An 18741-nucleotide genomic window follows, 5' to 3' on the forward strand; every position below is an offset into this window, starting at 1 on the left:
TGGGACTTGAGGATCCGCCTCCATGTCTAGAATTATGAAATCAGCGGGAAAGACAAACTTGTCCACTTTGACCACTAAGTCTTCACATATTCCTCTTGGGAAAGTGATTGTCTTGTTAGCTAAATGAATCGCCATACGAATTGGTCTTGGTTCCGGGAGATCCAGCTTCTTGAAGAATGAATAAGGCATTAAATTCACACTTGCTCCTGAATCAGCCAAGGCATGAGTGGTAGCTAAATTGCCAAATTGGCAAGGTAAAGTTAAGCTCCCCGGGTCACCCTTCTTCTTTGGTAATTTGTTGAGCATGGCGGCTGAGCAATTCTCATTGAGGACTACCTTCTTCACTTCCTCCATCTTCCTTCTATTAGTGAGAAGTTCCTTAAGGAACTTTGCATATTTGGGCATTTGTGCGACAGCCTCGATGAAGGGTATGTTGATTTGAAGAGCCTTTATATGATCTAGAAACTTCTGGTACTCCTCTTCCTGCTTCGCTTTCTTAGCTCGGGCTGGGTATGGCAATGGCGGCTGGTAAAACTTTTCAGGGGTCTGTTTGTTCGGATTTGGCAGTGGACTCGCCGAGTCCCTATTCTGTACTCGGCGAGTAGAGCTGTCAGATTGAAGATTTTGATTTTCTGCTTGATTTTCTGCTTCCTCCTTCTGTGATTCTTTGGGTGCTTCATTCTGAATAGGGGCCAGAGGAGTGATTATTTTCTCACTTCTTGTTGTGACTATGTTTATGTACGCGCCTCGTGGGTTGTTTTCGGTTTTGCTAGGAAGTTCGCCCGGTGATCTTTGGTTTATTTGTTGAGCAAGTTGCCCTAGCTGTGTTTCTATGTTGTGGATAGATGCTTGCTGGTTTCTAAGCATGGTCCTTGTTTCTTGAATTGCAGCATCATGATCATTATGTCTTTTTTCTGAAGCAGCTACAAATTTGGTAAGCATTTCTTCCAAACTTGGTTTTCTTTCTTGTGATGGCTCCTCCTTTTGGTAAAAACCCCTTCCCTTTTGCTTGAACTTCTCCTCCTTAGCCTTCTTGTACTCGTCATAAGGGAGCCACTCTTTTTTTGGTCTACGCCAATCTTCATCATATCGGTCCCCACTTGAGTAACAAAATTGCACCTTTTTGTTGCCATTCTCATCCAAATCGCAGTCTCTAGTAAGGTGAGGCCCATTGCAACTTTCGCAACCCACCCGAATAGCATGTATCGTTTGGTCCATTTTATCCATCCTCCTATCCATGGTTTTTAGCATAGCCATAACTGCTGACAAGTCTTCTGAAGCTGCATAGGCGGCCCCCCTCGTCACATCATTTCTTGGATTGTGGTATTCTCTAGAATGCTTAGAGAATTCTTCAATTAGTTGCTTTATCACTGGAGGTGCCTTTTTCGTGAGTGGACCTTGCGAGTCAAGTAATTGCCTAGTGGTAACATTTACTCCATCATAGAAGATGGAGACTTCTTGTTGACTATTGAGGTCATGATGTGGGTAATTCCTTAGCAGGCTCTTGTACCTCTCCCACGCTTCATATAGTGATTCTCCAGCTTGTTGTTCAAAGTTAGCTATGGCTTTCTTTAGCTTGGATATCTTGGATGGCGGGCAGAATTGATCAATGAACTCTTCTTTCATTTGGGCCCATGTAGTGATAGATCCTGGGGGCAATGACTTGAGCCAATCCTTGGCAGCACCCTTCAAAGTAACCGGAAGCATGCGAAGTAGCTGAGTTTCCCGATGCACATTTGGAACATTGAAATAATCAGCTACATCATTGACTTCGTCCAAGTGTTTATAAGCGTCTTCGTGGTCTTTTCCTGTGAAGGGGATCTCCTTAAGTAGAGCTAGGATGTGACCCTTGAGCTCAAAAGTAGCAGTAGCGGGGATTGCGGGTTGCACAAGTCCCGGTCCAGTATCATCGCGTATCCTCTTCTTCCATTCCCCCATGGGGACTTCATCAATGTTAGCCATGAGAATAGCTAATTCGTCGTCGGAATCGGAAATGTGACCGAATGTAGGGTCTTCTTCTTCCTCGGTCTCGTGCTCGGCGTCTTCTTTAATAGGGTCTTCGATTGTCAAAGAGGCGCTGGATGCTCCTGATTTGCTGCTCTTCTTCTTGCTGAAAACAGACTTTAGGTTCTTTAGTGGCGAATTCCTTGAAGAAGCGGATTCTCCAACGGATTTTCCTTTGTTCTTCCTTAGGGCGGATTCCAGGTCGTCTAGAGGAGGGATCAAAGGTGTATCAGATCCTCGGGTCATGAAACAACTGCAAATAAAACAAGAAAAACGCGTAAAAAGAACAAAAATGAAATAAAAGCTAAAACTGTGAACAGTGATGGACTCGCCGAGTTTCGTCGAGTGCACTCGGCGAGTTCAAGGTAAAAACAGAAAAATTTTCTACTTAATTTATTAAAACAGGGATTGATCAAAACCTATACTAACTACTAAATTACCTCAGAATTAACTTTGTGTAAGATAAATCCCACACAAATGATCGATAAAAATAGAAATTAGTGCTAATTTAGAACCGTTCCCCGGCAACGACGCCAAAAACTTGATGTGTGTAAAATGCACTGGTTTTAATCCAACTTTTGAGTTATAAATTAAGCACACAAAGGCAGTGAACCTGTCTTTTAGTGGTATAGTTGGGTAAGTGGAGTGTCGAACTCAGGGAACGGTAAATTAAAACTAAAGACTAATTTTATCTAAATTAAATAGTAAATATGGGTTTTCTCTAGTTTTACAAGACTAGAAACTTACTAATACTACTTGACCTAAGAACTAGAAAAACAAGGATTTAACTGAATTCAATAATAAAAGGGACTTCTGTTTAGTTCAACTCAATTGATCCTATGGTTGATATTATGGTAATAGTGCAATGGATTAATTCTTCTATTGGCTACCGATTCAAGTGATTAGCCTTGCGTTCGCTACGATAATCCTTAGAAAACAAACTAACTCAAACAGTGATCAGTTGTCTAATTTAATTTAATTCACTAGATTATTTATTCGGGTTAATTTAGACTTGTAATAGCTAACTAAATTGGTCCTTTAGTTAACCTCTTGCTGATGGTCATCAAACAAGCTCACACATGAATTTACCTAATTTTTCTTATAAATTCTAGTTTCACGTTCGTTAGTCCTAGACATATGATAAAGTGGTCACATAAACATATGGGGTTGATAATTAAAAGATGTTCATACTATTTAATTATCTTCCTATTAACAGAAAATTAGTTATCATTCACACATAAGGTTCTTTAACAAGCTAGAATCTACAAAATCACCAATATTGAATTAATCCTACCATAAAATCAAACCATAATATCAATTTTGTATCCCCAAACAGAAGTTAAAGAGTTTTAGCTCATGATTGAGGTAATTAACAGCAATAAAACGAATTCTAATTGTCTAACCATAATTGAGAAACAATAGATTAAGTAGAATGATGAGAATGTGCCTCAAATCTTCTTTGGAATTGGATTCTAGGTTGTATCTTCGTTCTCTAGGGTTCTTCTGGCTCTTCAATCGCAGCTTGCTTCTCCCCAAAGGTTCCAGAAGTCCCTCAATCGGATTAAGACCCGCTATTTATAATTATCACAAAACAGGGGCTACTCGGCGAGTAGGTCGTGGACTCGCCGAGTACTAGTGTGAAATCCGTGTTCGGCAAGGAATCTTGACTTTTCTTTCGGGAACATTCTAATGAACTCGCCGAGTACGTGCGTGGACTCACCGAGTAAGTGTGTAATTTTCCCTTTTCCTTCATTCTTTGGTCTCTAATTGCTTCTCCTTTTTCCTTCTGCTTCCAAGCATGTCTTTTGGACTGAAAACACAATATAAGCATTATTAAGTACCTTTTGTCCATATTATGCATATAGTTAGCCAAAAATGAATAGAAATATATGTTAAACATATGATTAATTATGCACATATCAGTATCCTTAGAAGGGCTCTTCCTCTTCTTCCCCTTTCCCTACCCAATTGCCAGAACAGGAGCAGTAGTAGGAGTAGGAGTAACAACTGATTTGCTTTTAAGGCCACTTTCAGCGGTCCTTAAAAGTCCTTAAAGCTTACTTAGTGTGACTTCCTCCTTGTTCATATGATAAGTCATACGAAACTGATCATAACTTGGAGGTAAGGAATGGAGAATGATGTCAATCGTCATGTCCTCAGGGAAGTCCACATTAAGCTTCAATAACCGGTCCACGAACCTTTGCATTTTCTACAAGTGACCGGTGAGGGACTCTCCATCCTTTATCCTAACTGTTATCATGGAGGAAATGATTTCATACCTTTCCTGACGAGCACTCTGATGGTACCTATCCATCAGATCCTGGCGCATCTCAAAAGGGTAGAAATCTTCATAGGATTTCTGGAGTTCTGCTGTCATTGTGGCCAACATGATGCAAGACACCTTAGTGGCATATTTCTCATGGGTAGTGTACTCAGCAATCTCCTCAGGAGTAGCAGTCGACTCATCGATAATCTTTAGCTCCTTATCGAGGACATACTCTTTGCCCTCATAGCGAGTAATCATTCTGATGTTTCTAATCCATTCATTGAAATTGGAACCATCAAAAGTGACTTTCCCACACAAGTTCATTAGGGAAAAGGAGCCTGTAGGGTTTGAGCCAGTAGCAGTGTTGGAAGACATCTGAAAGAAAGAAATACAAGTTTTATTAGATAAAGAGTCCTTAATAAATCACCCAAATGAAATATTAAGGCTAGGACCCAACAAACTATTTATAGTTGGAAGAGGGATACCGTAATCCAAGCTATAAAATATTTGAAGGTAGGTAAATGACGATTTACCAATTTCCACCACAAATCGAAATAGATTATTAAGTTTTATTGGATTTGAAATTCCTAGATCTTTTGAGATACATTGAACTTTCAATGGCATGTTTGAATCTCGAATGTGCCCTCTCAAGTTTGTGATTGGGATGCCGAGGATCACAAACAAGGTGTGAATAACCATGCAAATTGACTTGGTACCCTTAACTTTTATCACCTAATCGACGTGTCGGTTAACCACACGCGCTCCACCGGTCTATGATAAAATTAAGTTACCCTTTTCCACTCTTACTAGTCCTTGTTAGTGTGTCGGTTAACCACACGTGCTCCACTAACGACTTGGTAAGGTACAAAGTGTAATTTCATGGGTTAACACCTATTTCACATTATTCCTAAAGTAACTAAGATTGGGAATTATTAGAGTATAGTTACTTTATAACTTCATTATACTTTTAATGAGCATTAAGGTCCTATCCTACCCGTTCGGCTAACGACCCTCCACCAGTCAAGGAAGCGGTGGGTGAGAGCGGACACCCATTAAGCTGTCATTTTATAGGCAACAACCTTATACCCCCCCCCTTATAGACCGGCTTCGTGAATGAGGCCTACTAACGGTAAGACTCACTTATTCTTATACATATCTATATATTTAAACTTTTAATATAATAATAGTATAAGGGTTGAATTTTAAACTTTTAAAACTCTAAGGTTCAATTGGAAATTAAAGTATTAGGGTGTAAGACTTTACAAATTCCAAAACTTGAGGACAAGTATTGAAACTATTCAATACTTTTCATTTCATAACTTATGAGTTTAATGGTCCATTAAAATGAAGACTCTTCAATTTATGTAACCTCTTATTCTTTAATAACACTTTTAAAGAAGTGACTTTTTGGTTATCCATAACTTGAGGAAAAATTATGGACTCCATCATTAGGCATTAAGATCAAGAATCATAGTAACAAGCAAGTTACACATAATTCCTATGATCTTATAAAACTCATAAGTATTAACATTCATATCAAACAATTTTCAAGAATCATATTAACACATATAAAACTTGAAATTTGATAATAACCATTGAATAGGGATTAGCATAATCATTACCACTTCAAAAAACATATTTTATAAGTCCAAAACAGTTTAGGGTAATGATTCTAGTCCATTTCCAGCAGCAAAACTCGAAAAACTGCTCATAGGGACTTATACTCGTCGAGTGCATAAACCTACTCGACGAGTAGGATAAATTTAGTCATGGACTCGTCGGGTCCCCCCATGGACTCGGTGAGTTCATACGAACAGTGCACAGTTTTCGACTTTTTCAAGCAGTTTGCATCAAGTATACAGAAAATAAGCCTAGGCTCTGATACCACTGATGGGATTTGAGCATTATAACACTCCTATGGTGTACATGCAACCCTAGAAACCTTGGATCTATGTTTTCTCTAATATACATGCAAATTTGATTTTCCAAGGTTTACATCCTAACTAGCATGTTGTGGGGAACTTGTAATACAAAAATCAAGTAGAATAGCATACCTTTTAGTAGCTTAGATTCCTTGATGAGTTTGTGAGCCTAGCACCCCAAATGTGATGCCTCAAATGCTTCACACAACACCACAATACTTGGAATAACTTGAGAGAAGTTCACTATGACACAAAATCGGCTTTCCCTCTAGTTCTTACACTTAGTGCCAATTTTAGAAGCTTATGGGGTCCTATTATAGTTGTGTCACAATTAGGGTTACACCATGTAAACCCTAATTCACATGGCTTTTCATTTCCCATGATCCATGGGTTTATAACCCCCATGGACTATCCATGGAGCACCTTATGGGTTTTAGCCCAACTCCATAAACCATGGATCATTAGCCCACTATATAAGAATGGATGATTTACACAATCATCCCCATATATTTAATTAGTCTTCTTTTGATCACCAAATTAATTCTAAATTAATTCTTGACCAATACTAATTAAATAATATTATTAATATATTAGAACTTATAATATATTAATAAACCTTAAGTGTCCTTTTTCTCATTTTTGTCTATCCAAGTGTTGCAATGTCATGCATCCCAAATGGACCATGCCGGGTCGGGTCAAGTACATACCAAATATAGTTATGGACTTAGACACTATATCCAACATATATGTATGGTATGTGGTAGTTTGGGGAGACTCACTAAGCTTCGTGCTTATAGTTTTTAGTTTTGGTTTCAGGTACTTCCGGTAGAAAGGGGAAGAGCTCAGGATGATTGCAGTGCACACACCATTTGATTAGCCTGGGATGTTTATACTCTGATATGTTTGACATATGTTTATGATACTTTGAGATACACGACTTATGATTTTTATATGATATTTGATATTATGGTTTTCTTAATGATTTAAAAATTAAGTTTTTGAACTGTATTTTTGGGATGTTTCAAATTATAATTAAATACTTACGTATTGCTGCTCCGCTACATCAGTATCAAATACACAATTATTATTGGTATGAGCCTTGCAGAATATTTCAACTCTCTTCAGCATCTGTTTAACATTAAAAATTAGATATATTTTAAATAAATAATTACATATATCATATGCTACCTTTTTCTAGCAAGTAATGCTATATGTGCTCGGCCCCCCGTGGTTCACGGACGTTTGCAGTTCACATACTTTTTTGTTTGTTGCCGAAGCAGCTAGGTGTTCATCCATTTAGAAATACTCAGTTGCTTTCCTCCAATTATCAACCTACATATCATTCGGGGGGTGGCTAATGCTCTCAAGATATCCTCAGACCCTCCGACTTTCAAAAAATATGCTTTTACGTTAGCTTTATGATCTCGATAACCTTTTAACAAAGCCACTACAAAACTCTCTAACAGCATAGCAACGTCTGGATCCCGGGACAACCGATCAAAATCAAACTTTATCTACAAAAAAAAAGTTAGCCAAGTAAAAACCAGTCATAATTAACCATATAAAAAATTCTTATAAATAGTTTACCCCTAATGTTGTTTTACTGTATCCGTTATCGTGGATGAAACTCTTTTCCAAGTTGTTCTATCAAAAGGGACCATCCACCACATTATTTTCACAGTCTCGCGTGCAAACATGTCCTTTGACTCTCCTACGGGATCATATATATGTCATATCCCAATCATAGTCCATATCAATCAGTTTTCCCTTATTGTTTAAGAGCACTTTTTGAGCTTGATGTTTTTCGCTTTTCCTCAGACTATCCTATGTGGCACAACTACAAATATAATTAAAAATTATTAGAAACTGTTTATAATAACTGAATAAAAATAGTAAATAAAAATTCATAATAAGACTTACCATCCTACTCAGCACCTCTACCGCCTGGGAGAGGTGGGTCCTCGGCTCCATTGCCCCCATGTCCACGGACCATAACAGTAGCCAGGTGTATAAAAAGAAGATCCATATCGACGCCATTACCTGAAAAGTTATAAGATATACAAATACAATTTCTATTACAAATACACATTACATAGGAATAAACGTTTCTATTTAAACTAGGAATCCAAATAAAGTTTCTATTAAAAATACGCATTACATATGAACTATTCTAATCAAAATCTTCCTCATATCCTTCAGTGTTTTCTTTGGTATCATAATCAGAATCGGTATCATCATAATTAGGCTCCCTATCAGAAACATCATTGACTCTACCGGTTGGCATAGGAACTTCAGTTGCACTCTCTACATCAACAACGACTCTAGGAATGTTTTGAAAGTACATGCTGAAATCGATAAAAGTGGAGCATTGGATTAAGAGATATTTTGAACTACATCAACATTGTCACCATCTTTATGTGAGCCATTATCAACATTTTGGACAGAGTCATTGTAAACAAGGTTGACACGATCCTCGTTCGGTGGTAGATCCCAAATACTTTGATGATCAACATACTTGATGACACACCGATGGTTATTGTTTTGGTTTGTTCGAGAAGGCTCTTGGATGTAGAACACTTGTTTGGCTTGTGAAGCATATATGAGTTGATCAACTTTGTATGCTTCGTGTCGTTTGTTGATACTAGTGAAATTATCACCAGAAATAACTCTTGTTCGAGTATCAAACCACTTGCTCCGAAATAGTACAATTGAATAATCATGTGTATATCGCTACTATATAATATTTTCTAATTGGCCATAATATTTCTCACCTTTCTCACCACCGCTAAAACCCCAGAGTTTTGTGTTATGCATTGTGCGTCACGACTAAGTACCATAAACCTAATAATGTTGACTATGCATGCGGTAAGTATAAGCATTCATTTGCGGACCCATTGCAAGAGCCGACAACTCTTTGTGGAATTCTGGAGATTTTTCTATTTTCATTTGACGAACCTAGCAAATATAAAGTAATATGTATTATGTATCTTTAGATCGATGAAACAAATATGTTTGTTAATTGTGTTACATTTTCACGAAACCAGTTAGGAAACTTTTCACCCTTTCTTCACAACCATTCATTTCTCTGAATATTTAGAATTTTGAAGTCCTCTCGTGCATTTGATGTGTCTTTACGTTTATCGTTCATTAGAAGAGTACCTAACAAACTCTCATCCATATTTTTCTCGACATGCATGAAATCTATGTCGTGTTTCAGTTGCAGAGAAGACCAATACTCGAGCTCAAAGAAAATGCTTTGTTTCGACCAGTTCAACTCGAAATCTTGCCACTTTATATCCCCACCTCCATACTGAGGATGTTTACCCGGATGACGAGTTAGTAAACGACCTAGTTTCTCTTGTATGTCGTCATTAATAAATGTCTCGAAGCGAGTCTTGTCTCCTCCAGCCCGTTAAAGTCCAACTACTTTCTTAACGGATTATTAGCATCTAGGAAACGAAAATGAACAATATATATGACTTTATTTGTTGCACGGTACGAATGAGTGTTGTCATTGCAAGTAGGACATGCGCTTTACCCTTGCCCGCTTTAACCTGATAGACTGCTACGAGTTGGAAAGTCATTTATTGTCAATAACAACATAACTCTCAACGTGAAGAATGTATTTGTCGCCGCATCTTTTCACGTACGCCTAAGTTTGACAAAAGTTTAAGCTCTTCCAACAACGGCTTAAGGAAAACATCCATATCCTTACCAGATGCTTTAGGGTAGGTAATCAACAAAGTTAACATGAATGACGACTCTTTCATACAAAGACAGGGTTGCATATTATATGTGGTGAGTATGACCGGCCATGTGTTATGTGGATTACACATGTTACAAAATGTATTAAAACCGTCAACTGAAAGACCTAGGCATACGTTACGGGGTTCACTCAAGAAGTCATGGTAATTTTTTTTATCAAAATCTTGCCAATATTCCTCATTAACAGGATGACACATCACACCATCTTCTGATCGTCCGGTACTATGCCAAATCGCATTTTTGGCAGTGTGCCTCGAACAATATAAACGTCGTAGTGTAGGTGTCACAGGAAAGTACTGTAATACCTTATGAGCTACTTTCATACCCTTGGTGTTTTTATTGATCCATCGATTCACTTTACAAATGGGACAAATCAACACTGACTCATGTTCTTTCCAAAAGAGAAAACAATCGTTTTTGCTCACATGTGTCTACTCGTACCCCAGACCAATCTTCTTCAGATTCTTTTTTGTTAGATAATGTGAAAGGGGAACCTTGTTGTCTTTGGCAAATGTTGATTGCAATAACTCAAGGAGTTGATCAAATGAACTATCAGTCCATTTGTTGTTCACCTTGATATGCATCAACTTTGCTAAAAAAATCTAGGGAAGAAAAAGCGCAACCAGGATAAATTTTAGTTCCCACTTCTTCTAAAAACTGTGCAAAATCATCATCCACACCGTTACCCCCTGTATTTGAGGTTCCTTCATTGATATTGGTATCATTTTCTCTCGACTCCCACATCACATCGTCAATAACATTAGTCGTTTCGTTACTTGGTGCTATGGCATCTACAACTTGAGGATTTATAAATATATGATGTTTCACTGTAGTCGAGTACTTGAAGTAATGGTTATGACATTGTTGACATCCACATCTGATTTTACCATTACTATCAACGTGTGACTTGGACTTCTCGGTATAAGATTTGAGTCCTACTTGGAACTCGGGATAGTTTCTGTTGGGTTTTAGTATACTACAACATCCTATGGTGCACATACAACCCTAAATACCTTGGATCTATGTTTTCTCTATTATACATGCAAATGGTTTCCAAGGCATTAAACCTATAACTAGCATGCATTTGACATAAACCATATAATATACTAGTTAGGGAAACATACCTTTTATGTGGCTTGAAGTCTTGATGTATTTGGCCTTAAGAGCTTAGCACCAATAGTATGAAATGCCTCAAATGGAATCACAACACACCTAGGAGAAAGGTGGCTCTTGAGAGAGAATTCCATGCACCAAAACACCTCCATATTTCTCTAAGAAAAGAAGTGGTAATTTTGGCTATGGAGTAACCTATTTATATGTAGGATTCCAAGGGTCATGGGTATAACCCATAATCCATACCCATGGGTTTTATGATCCATGGTTCATGTGGCCCAACTCTTTATGTATCCATACATAAACTTGGTCCAACATGGATCATAAGCCCAATACATATAAATATAACTAATTATCATAATTAGTCCTCATAGATTTAATTAGTCTCTTTTGATCACTAAATTAGTTCCAAATTAATTCTTGATCGATACTAATTAAAACATATGATTTCATATTAATATATTATAACTTATAATATATTAATAAACCATAAATAACCTTCTCTCAAAAGTCCATCCTAACAAATTGTCCTGATGATATGCAACCCAAATGGACCATGCTACTCTCGGGTCAAGTACATACCAATAATAGTTATGGGCTTAGACATCTAATCCAACAGTTTCGATGTGAATTACTAGTTCAGCCTTTATCAATAGACATGATGTTGCTGAAACTTAATTTCCAGTTTAGAGTTTAATCTATTGAAAACAAAAATCAGATATAGTATCCATAAAGTACATGATTGAAAAAGTATCCCCTGAAACGGGGACAACAATTCAGAAATAGATAGAGTATTCACAATAGTAGGCTTCTATACCCACTTTTTGAAACCTTATCTCATATGTGAACGTACTTTACATGATTGTATGCTTAAGAAAAATTCGGCAACATTTCCCTTTAGCTCGCACATGTATATATATATATATATATATATATATATATATATATATATATATATATATATATATATATATATATATATATATATATATATATATATATATATATACCCGAATAGTAAAGAGAAAATGACAACCGAATCTATCTTAAACAAACAATCATGTAATACATGTTCATATCCTAGATGAGATAGAGTACTCAAAAAGCAGTCCCAAAACGGGGACAACCTGAAATTTATTTCTAAATCAATTTTAGGCAGGTATTTCTATGTTCATAATGATTACAAATAAGACAAACAAATAGAATTCGGAAGATTTTTTTGTTATTTATAGCATCTTACTTTTGTATATTTTTGTTATTTATGGTATTTGATTTTATTTTAACTTTTCTATAACAACAATGTACTTTAAATATTACATTGTGTTTTTCTATTTGAACATTGTACTTTGTATATATTTTTGTTATTTATAAAATTTTATTTTTGTTTTTTTTTCAACTATAGCATTATATTTTAAACAATTATATTATGTTGTTTTTTATTGTAGTGGTTTACTTTATGTTTTCATTGCTAATAATAGCATCTTGCTTTATATGTTTTTCTACAATCAACATTGATTTGTTTTTATAAAAAATAACATTCTCAATAATAGCATCTTACTTTATATGTTTTTTTTAATAACAGCATCCTACAATACTAGCATTCTCAATACATATATCAAGTACACAATAGCATCCTACACATAATAACAAGAAATACACATAATTTCACATACATATACCAAATATACACCAAATACACATCCATTCTCAATACATATATCAAATACACAATAGCATCCTACTTAAACCAAAAACACATATACTTTCACATACATACATAATAGCATCAAATACACATACTTTCGTATACACGAACCATATATACACCAAATACACATACATTCTCAATACATATATCAGATACACAATAGTATTCTACTTATATCAAAAACACATACTTTCAGATACATACATAATAACATCTTACTTATACCAAAAACACAAAATTTCACATACATACACCAAATTCACACACACACACACACACACATATATATATATATATATATATATATATATATATATATATATATATATATATATATATATATATATATATATATATATATATATATATATCAAATGCATACATATACCACATATACACAAAATACACATAATTTTGCAATTAATATACAAAATCATAGCAAATACAACATGTAGTGGCAAAAAATTAGTAGTTGGTGTAGTGGTGGTGGTAGTCATCGCCAGTGACAGCAATAATCGGCGGTAGCGGCGGTGACGATGGAGGAAAAAGCTTTTTGAAACAATTTTTTGCAACTTAGTCACAAATGCCCCCGGAAATTAAAATTAAAATAGAAAAGAATGGGAGAACTGAGGAAGGAAACACGAACCTTGGAGGAAATCGACAGCAACAACGACGGTGACCTAAAGGCATCGGAGATGTCGAAGTGGGGAAGTTTCTGATGGCCTAAAGTCGTCGCCGGTATCTCTTCTAACTTCCGGGATTGTCGATTGAGCGAGAATCATCAGAGAGCGGATGGAAAAAACGGACACCAAATGAGAGTTGAAAGCAGAAATACGAGGTCGTTGTTTGGTTATCTACGTCGACCAATAGTGGCAACAATCAATAGCGGTGACAGATAAACCTTTACCGGCGACATTAACCAGTAGTGGCGACTTATACGAAGGGAACTGATGTCGCGTTTTTTTCGACCTTTAGCGGCGATAGTTTTTGGCCTTTAGCGGCGACTTTTGTCGTTAATATTGGTTTTGTGTGAAAACGCGACCCCAACCATTGGAATAGTACTCGATTGAACGGTTGGGGTTGGTACCAAAAGGTGATAACTCGGATTCAGTCCAAAAGACATTACCGGCGACGCCTTTAGCGGCGACAAAGACCTTTTAGCATCAACAAATTGTTGAGTCGCCGCTAAAGGTCATTGTCGCCGCTAAAGGCGTCGCCAGTAATGTCTATTTCTTGTAGTGGTTTTGAATGATGGTCACTTGATATACATCGGAAAAGATTTACGGATGGGAGGAGAGGGATGGTGGTGGGGTGGTTGCCCTTAGTATCTATAGTGCAAAACTTAAACCACACATATAGTCACATAGATAATAAAATGATGGGTAGATTGGTTATTTTATATTTATTCGATGATGTTTTAAGAATATAGTCACATAGAAATACTATTAGTGTAAAACTTAAACCACACATATACAGTCTATCAATTTTTTTTTTTTAAATTGGAATAAACCTACGAATTTGATCTAAACTACTATAACTTACTCTTTAATTTTTTTTTTTAACGGTTAACACATATCCTCTACAATCCTACTCCTAAACTATTACATTGTTCATGATAAAACTTGAATTTTTTCCTACTCCTAAACTACTATAACTTACCCTTTGAAAAAGAAAAACATCTTCAACACCTTGATTTTAAAAAATAAAGTTAATAAAAGTTAGACTCGGGTGTCTTTTCTTTGATTAGGAAAAAACTTTTAGTAGGGAAATCGGATGGGTGTTGTACTGCCGACAATTAAATCATACGTCCATGTGTCATATATTAATAATTATATAACATGGCACTTTTATGGTAATCACATTTTTGAAATCGACGTTAGGTTACTTTATTTTTGAATAAAGCCAACCCCATGTTTGAATTTTTGGCGTAGATTATGTATTTTTGATATTTTATTAACTTACGTTGGCGTTTAATCTTGATTGGTGTATATTACTTTTAAGTTATGTTTCTTTAATAAAAAATTAGTTGATTATAAATGAAGTAATTAAGGTGAAAAATGCATTTGATTTGTGGGTGCAATACGCATAATATATGGGAACTCATAAATGCAGGTTTATTAGGAATTAAGCAAGATGTAGTTTTACTATAATTTTATTTATGGGGATGTGGGAATTAAAATTTGTAATTAATACAAGCAAATAAACAAATAGTTAAATATTTTATTTTGTGTGTTTAAGATTAGAGTATGCGGTACGGGTCCAAACGAGAAGAAACGCGGATGAGGTGGCACCCCTCAACGGCGTTACGACGAGCTGCACACCGCCCCCCATCTCGTTGTTGCTCGTTGCGTTGATTATCGTTGCCATGGAAACGAAGTGTAACGCCCAAAAAAATAACCGTTGTCACTTTAGACCGTTTGAAAACGGTCAAATTCAAAAAAAAAAAAAAATTTACCTTTTTACCTATATATATACATATACTCATTTTATTTCAAATTTTTATAAACCTTTCTCTCATTCTCTCTATATCGTATACACATATTTTCTTAAAATTTCAAAAAATGGAGCAAAACCCAAACACCCCCCTCCATCATCAAACCCAAACACAACCTCGCCTCTCGGATTTGCGGGGTATGAAAATTATTTCAACCTTTTATCGTCTCAAGGTTCACCACAAATCTCATACCAAGGCGCCGCTTTAAATCCCGCTTCACCGCCACTGCAATTTCCCAACTCACCTTACGTTCAACAAAATCAATTTGGTCAAAACCCAAATTTACAACAAAATCTTTTCTCTACTTTTGGTTCGATGCAACAAACAACCAACCAACCATCGCCTACAACACAACCATCAGTTCAAGTGGAAGCGGGAAGTAGTAAGAAAGGGAAAGGGAAAGGAAAATTGAAAGGGAAATCAATAGCAGTAGAAACAGAAAATGCAGACGTTCCACAATGGTGGACACCGGAGGAGGAATACACTTAGACGACGGCTTGGTGTGCTACTTCAAAAAACAAACTTCGCAGAAATGGAATGAAAAAAGGAGCTTATTGGGGGGCGGTGCTCGACAAGTTTCACGCTATTTTAAAGAAAAATATGTATCGCAACAATGACATGTTGAGCAGCAAATGGGGTATGATAACTAAGCGGTGCAGCAAATTCAACGGTATTTACAACCAGCTTGAGGCGCAACAACAAAGCGGAACCAACGACTTCGATTTGTTCAAATCTGCTAAGGAACAATATCGGGTTGAAATGGGTCATGTTTTCGACTTTGAAAAATCATGGGAATTGTTGCGAGCGGATCCAAAGTGGAATAAAACGCCTACATCGTCGGAGGTTCAATCCAAAAAGTCTCGCAATTCTAGCTCGGTCGACGTGTCGGACGCACGGACTAACATCGACCTAAACGCCGACGACGATGAGATCTCGGATGATATCTAAGACATATCCCCACCACGACGACCGCCCGGACGCGACAAAGCGAGGCGCGCTGCAAGACATGCGGAGGAGGTGGAGACGAGAGCAAAAGATGCGGCGGAAATGAGAGCGAAATTCGACGAACACAAGTTATTAATAAAAGAAAAAAATGAGTTGAAACGTCGTCATTTGGAGTTCCTGGAAAGGCAGGCACGGGAGAAGCAGGAGCAAAAAGAGAGGGAACTAATGACACATCAGTTGTCAATTCTTCGGACGAGCGAGGAGGGTTTGGCGTCTGCTGATCTAGCGGTGCTACAAGCAATGAAGGAACAAATTAGGAAGAAATATTTGGGTTAATTAGAATTGTTATGTGGTTGTAGTAGTAATCTGAATGATATTTTAGTTATAATATTAGGTTTAAAATTATGTTTTTTTTAATTGTAATCGTAATTTTAGATTTTAAATATTATGTCTTTTTTTGTTTTTAAAATTTTATTTTTTATAAAAAATATATTCATGTTAGTGATTAAAAAAATGAAAAAGAAAAAAAATGAAAAAGTAAAAAAAAACCCAATTTCGGAAAAAAAATAAAAAAGAAAATATATTTATTTTCAAAAAGTTGGTGTTGTATCTTGTTGCCCATTTCCCTACTTGGTGTTATAACACCACTTGCTTATGTGGCATGTGAGGTGGAACAACTTGGTGTTGCACCTAGTTGTCCACACCTAATGCTCTTATAAAAGCAATCTATAACGATGAAAGCTCCTTTTTTCACATGATATATAATTAATTACTAATCAACCATCTAATTTATTTTAATTCATATAATTTTATTTTACCAAAAATATGATAAAAATACATCTAAGTTTGTATTGGCTAGAGGACTCAAAAATCAAAATTCATTTTTATTTGTCAATGTGTTAGAAAGATATTGATGTTGAGTGACAATTATGAGAAAGTATAAATCAAATTAAAATTGTAGCTGATCCTAACCTTTTCGACTAATTTCAACACAAACTTGCCTAAGTTACATTATGTTTTATTGAGGATGATTTTCAATTTACGATCACATAATTTTCAACAATTTATGATCTTGAAGTTATACATATCCGAGTTAAACTTAACACCATTATTATTAATTGAACAAGACAACTAAAAACCAAAAATATGACGATCCAAAACACAGAAAAAACAAACCATTGTAAATGGACATAAAATTTGCCCGCAAAATGAATGTTTTACGAACATAGACATACTGGAGGAAGATGGGTTTGGGTGAAATTCAAGTCCACTGGTGAAGTTCAAACAACATGATGAGATCAATTCATTGTTTGAAGAGATTACTTTAGTATCTAAAAACCATCTTAGGAATGAGAGGATGGTGGGTTGAAGTTGATGAGTTATTGTTGTGTGTATTGAGTACATATGCTTTTAAAAAAGTCACTTCTAAGTGTACAATTATGTTCTTCAATGACGATCTTGATGAGAATCTCTGTTTGCGAAAAGATTTTTATCAACACAAAGTGTGCTTCAATATTTTAGAAAAGGTAAAGGTTGAAATTGATTGAGTATGTTTGATGTTCGCGTAAAAAGGATTTCTAGTTTGGTCCCTAGTATCATGAAGGAGGAGAGTAAGTTGGATGAAGATGCACAATAGCCTTATAAAATATATGATTATACCCAAGAAGAAGAAGATTTTGAGGATAATAAGGATTTAGAAGATGATCTATATTCCTTAGATTACATCGTTAACATGATCAAATATCCACTTCTTGTTTCTTTACATGGGGCTACTGCATCGATAATAGCCAAACTTGATATGGCATATGACATATCTGCATATCAAGCATTGGAATATTTAGAGTCCACAACGAGTTGTCCCTCGGGCTTTGAGTTCATGTGAGAGGATAATGATAAAGTTATGAAAAAAGGGATCAAATATCCATTTTCGTGGATATATCCTACGAAAAGACAAACCACACTTTTAAAACTTGTAACAAGTATACAAAGTTTTAAATATTTTCTAAAACTGGTGGATCGGTTATTGAAGAATTTAATCAGGTGACATAGGTTGGAAAGATAATAGGCAATGACATGAAGTGATTGGAAAGATTGTAACGTCCTAAAAATACCAGGTAAAATTTTCATTTTAATTAAGTCAAAACGATACATTCATTATTTCAAAAGATGATCAGAGTATAAGTATCCTCAAAACATCAAAGTAAAATCATAAACATTTACTGCAGAATAATCTCCATGGGATACAATGCAATCAAGCCGGACCCTTCCTTTTGAAACCAGAAGTACTTGAAAACATTTTAAACATAAACCATAAGCACAAAGCTTAGTGAATTCCCCAAAATACCACATACCATACAAATCAGTGAGCCCAACCCTCGGGTATATTCCAATCCAACATACAATCATGGGCCCAGCCTTGGGGCCTTGCCCTGGGGTTTCTTTCAATCCGAACACACAATAATGGGCCCATCCCTGGGGTTTCATTCAAACCAAGATACAATCATGGGCCCAACCCTGGGGTATA

At 36.0% G+C, this 18741-nt stretch overlaps 1 non-coding gene across 1 annotated transcript; it reads left to right on the forward strand.

Moving 5' to 3' along the window:
• The first annotated feature begins 1471 nt into the window (after positions 1-1471).
• Positions 1472-1578, forward strand: LOC145110329 (small nucleolar RNA R71). The gene has a single exon (XR_013709711.1). It is a non-coding gene; the product is annotated as a small nucleolar RNA R71 (small nucleolar RNA).
• The last annotated feature ends 17163 nt before the right edge of the window (positions 1579-18741 follow it).

Source organism: Lactuca virosa, chromosome 4, assembly GCF_052849685.1.
Source record: "Lactuca virosa cultivar CGN04683 chromosome 4, Lactuca_virosa_CGN04683_v6, whole genome shotgun sequence".
In the NCBI taxonomy this organism is placed as follows: domain Eukaryota; kingdom Viridiplantae; phylum Streptophyta; class Magnoliopsida; order Asterales; family Asteraceae; genus Lactuca; species Lactuca virosa.